This window comes from Triticum dicoccoides, chromosome 1B (assembly GCF_002162155.2).
Source record: "Triticum dicoccoides isolate Atlit2015 ecotype Zavitan chromosome 1B, WEW_v2.0, whole genome shotgun sequence".
Lineage (NCBI taxonomy): Eukaryota > Viridiplantae > Streptophyta > Magnoliopsida > Poales > Poaceae > Triticum > Triticum dicoccoides.
In genome coordinates this window covers 159,288,078-159,292,442 of record NC_041381.1, presented here as the reverse complement: position 1 = coordinate 159,292,442, position 4,365 = coordinate 159,288,078, and the positions used below count along the sequence as shown (strand labels likewise).

At 47.0% G+C, this 4,365-nt stretch overlaps 1 protein-coding gene across 13 annotated transcripts in view; it reads left to right on the top strand.

The window, feature by feature from the left end:
* The first annotated feature begins 3,324 nt into the window (after positions 1–3,324).
* LOC119325324 (disease resistance protein RGA2-like) overlaps positions 3,325–4,365 on the top strand; it is an 11,203-nt gene continuing 10,162 nt past the window's right edge. For all 13 annotated transcript variants that reach the window (XM_037599149.1, XM_037599099.1, XM_037599086.1 and 10 more), the window contains exon 1: positions 3,325–3,630. The gene's annotated coding sequence lies outside the window, so the exon portion shown is untranslated. The remainder of the gene's footprint in view (positions 3,631–4,365) is intronic.

Here is a 4,365-nt window from a genome sequence, read left to right as displayed (position 1 = left end):
ACCTCAGGGGCCAACCTCTAGCCTTCTGCCAACGCTCTGGTGGATCCCAGTTCTGGCAGTCCGTGATCCAGCTACTGCCCGTCCTCCGCATTGGCACGTCCATCTCAGTTGGCTCCGGGTCCTCGACCCTGTTCTGGTTCGATCGTTGGTTAGGGGATTCCCCCCTCGCTGCTCGATTCCCAGCACTATTTGCCATTGCGGTTGACCTTCGGGTCTCTGTCGAGACAGCCCTTATTAACTTAGGGCATCTCGCTTTCCGCCACCCCTTCGCCCCCCCCCCAAAGTGGCTGCTTGGGACTCCCTCCTCCAGGACATCGCCCTTATGCCGATGGACGTCGAGGATACCCCAGATTCCCTCTCCTGGCGCCTTGAGCCTTCTGGCCGCTTCTCCACGAAGTCCTTATATGCCGCCATCGCTCCCTCGGTGGCCCCAGAGCCCTTTAGCCTGATCTGGGACATCCGCCTGCCTCTAAAGATCAGGATCTTCCTATGGCAATGGATCCGTGGACGCCTCCCCTCTGGGGTTGAAGTCCTCAAGCGTAATGGACCTGGCAACGGGATGTGCCCCATATGTGGCACGGTGGAGGATGCTAACCACATCTTCTTCTCGTGCTCCACTGCCAGTTCCTGTGGGTTTGCTTTCGCGAGACCGTCGGTGGATAGTGGTGCAACACCAACTTCCTCAACTTACTTGCGGAGCTCAACGCCTCCCCCCTCGCTACCGCCATATTAGATGGCTGTGTGTTGGGGTCCTCGCCTGGACGCTTTGGACCATCCGCAATAAGCTTGTTATTCAGAAAGTGCCTCTCTGACGTGCGACTGACGCGATCTTTAAAATGTGTGGCTACTTGCAGCTTTGGCGGCCGCTTAGCCGCCCCCAAGACCGGGACGTCATCACCACCCTACTCGCCGACTTTCGATCGATGGCCCTCCGCGTGGCGCCCCTGCTGCCGTCTCCTCCACCAGAGCCTAACTAGATGCATCTTGATGTGTGTGTGTGTGTTTTGTTCTTAGGGCTTGTTGAGCTGTGCCCTCAGCATTAACCCGTATGACTACTTTGTGCTCTTGTGGACCTCTCTCTCTCTTTCTGTGTGTGTGTGAACTTTTTGAACCTTGTTGGATGCTTGGCTTGGGCGGTTTGCTTTATATATAAAGCGGGGCGAAAGCCTTTTTCGGTAAAGAAAATTGCAAAGGCTCAGACTGGCTTGAACAAAGGATGAATAGATCTAACTTTCTTTTGTGGTTTTTTCTTGGACAATAGATAAGAAAACAAATCTAATCTAGTAATAACTAATAACTAAAAATTCTCACCGAGCAACCTGGAAACTGATACCACTTGATAGAGGCGAGTATCCCGATCTTCCGATGAGATGATAACTATCAATTTGGTGGATTATTACACGGACGATCTGACTACAAACATGCACAATGTTGCGCATTACCAATCGCTAAATCAATCTTCTGAGGTGACTGGCGATGCCAAAAGCACGATCGGCCTGACCACGAAGGTCTATTCCTGCATGCAATCGAAGAACAAACATGAATATGATAATTATCATGCAATCTGAATAGTGCGAATATGTATGAAGTATTGATAAAGCGAGGATCCGAAAGCGGTCTTGGCCTAGTCGTTGAACACACGCGAAGTACACGAAGTTGCAATGGTTACCTTTAACTAAACAAATCCCAAATAAAAAGCTGATTGATCTATTTATACAGAAGCAAGGGGTGGCGCCCAAGACGGTGAGAGGATGTCCCAATGCAGACTAAAACTAATCCTAGGCCGTACAATGCCCATGGGCTCAAGTAGGGGTGACGCAACACCTTTGGACTTGTAGTTTAACTCGGATTCTGCTGCAGCGTTGGACTGTTTTGGCAATATCCCCACGCTTCGGATGAATTGGAAGGCGAAACCAATTGGGGTTGGAAAGTGCATGAGACAAGCTTTCCAGCAAAAAAAAGTAAAATGCACTGACAGTCATTGAACTTGTGTCAATAACTCACTTTGGTCACTGTACTTAAGAATGCAGTCAATACGGTCACCAAATATGACTTTGGCTGATTATATGGTCACTGGTTCACCATATTGCTTTGTGTTTTGTGTAGTTGACCGGTCAAAGCTCAAGGTTCTCTCTCTTCCTTTATGTGGGTCCCATCTGTCAATGGGTGAAATGGATAAATCAAGGAAACAAAATGAGGCCAGGCGGGAAACAAACCAGGAACCTGCCAACTTCTGCTCCAAGATACAAGCATGATGAGAGAGGCCGAGGTGCTTTGGTTGCAGACATGGTAGCCAGTTTGCTTGTCCCACCATTCATGGACAGATACAAAGCAATACGGTGAGCTGATGACCGCATAATCACCCAAAGTCATATTTAGTGACTGTATTGACCGTATTCTTAAGTACACTGACCAAAGTGAGTTATCGACACAAATTCAATGACCGTCAATGCATTTTACTAAAAAAAATATTCACCCAATTTGGAGTCCGGATGCAAAAATTGTGAATGTTTGAAGTTAGGTATACTTATGCAGTCTGAATCTGAGTCCAGAACATGAGAGACTTGGTCTCTATCTTCTCTTGGGCTAAAAACGATGTGAAAGAACTTCTTAAACATCACCTAAACATCTCTTTTTTCCTTATCTTCATATGTAGATTGTACAAGTGTTTGGTAGTTTTGCAATTAGACACGAAACAAAAATAGATGAAGTATTTTTTCAGATAACATAAATAAATTATTGCATAATTCTTATAAGAAATCACCTCACAACTATGCACGTGTACAATAATTTTGGTCGTATCCAAGATAGTCATGTGAAGTTGATAATCTCTGCCATGATGATTCAAATGCCTCTGCTTAATTAATGGATTTATTAATTTGCAATACTAAGAAAGTCGATGTTTTGGAAAATATTTAACTCCCGTTTCTACGCACGGGCCTTTTGCTAGTATTAATGAATCCGAATTTCTGCATTTTTTTGTCAGTTTAGTACGGTCATACTCCCTCTGTAAACTAATATAAGAGCGTTTAGATTACTAAAATAGTGATCTAAACACTCTTATATTAGTTTACGGAGGGAGTACATGTTTATGCACAGAAATATCTATTTATTTTCTTTCTAAAAAAGAGCAAAAAAATCAGAGAAGACGGGGAACAAAGAAGAGAGAGAAAACCGGAACTGTTATCCGGAAATGTTTTTTTAGGCAATGCGAAAATGTTGTATGCAAATAATCTCTTTCCACGAAGAATATTCGCAAGCTCGTGTGCGTGTATCTCATTTGTTTTCCACACCCTGTCTCTCCGCTCGACTCTACTCGTGGTCTCGCTCGCAAATGGTCATCCACTCTGTCTCCGGCGAAGCCTGTTCCCCGCCGGCAGATGTCCGCTTCACTTGCCTCCCCCTCGCGTGGCGCCCGTGCGTGTGGTGGTGTACGCGACACGCCGGCGCTTCAGTGCCTGGTCATGGGTGTCTCGGAGGCCGGGAGCGCAGACGAGGTGTTCGACGGAATGCTCATTCATAGTGCTCTATCCTGCGGGTCGGGAGGAGGAGAGCACAGCCACCCGGGGCCGGGGGAGCACCTTGTCGCCGTTTCGCCTTCGTGTCTGCCTCCTTTGACGTGCAGTGCAGGTATGATTTGGTCTGTTCTTGGATTCACTGCGAATTACAATAGCATCTGAGATTGGTTGATCATAGCTAGTATTACGCGCTGTTTTGCCTGTGTGTGTGCGCGCGCAAGCTTGTTCTGGCAAGCCATCGTCCCCCCAGTCCTCTCCTCGCAGAGAGACCGTTGTTTATGCCCTCTCCAACTTTTCCTTTGAGTGGATTATTATGTCCTCTCCACCCCGTCACATCCTTTGATCCGTATCTGTGAAAAGAAAACTAAATCGCATCGAATAAAGCGAAGGATACTCCACCGAGAGCTGCCACTTTAGTTTCCACGGATCACACAGCAATGTGTGACAGATCAAGACCATGTGCATCTGCACCCAAACAAAATGATGAGATTCGAAGGCGAGTCACCGTCACCCCACCACGTGTTTAGCACGCCACGCCAGCTGGCTAATATTGCTTTAGGCTTTCGCTCTTTTTTAGGATAAAGTTGTGCTTTAGTTGATCCCTTTCTGTTTGTCGGGGTTAGCTAACTCCAAGCAAATGCTGCTTTGGTTGATTCCTAACTCGCTGGGTTGGGTTAACGCTAGCGTGAAATCGCTGCTCACATCTGTATATATCCCCCGCCCACACATGTCACCCCTCATAACTCCTCCTGCCATCACTCTTCAAATCAACCACCACCGGCATCTGTTAGAGTGTTGCGGTTCTTAGAAAAAGAAAGATTTCCTCGCAGAACAATGTAGAGGAGAA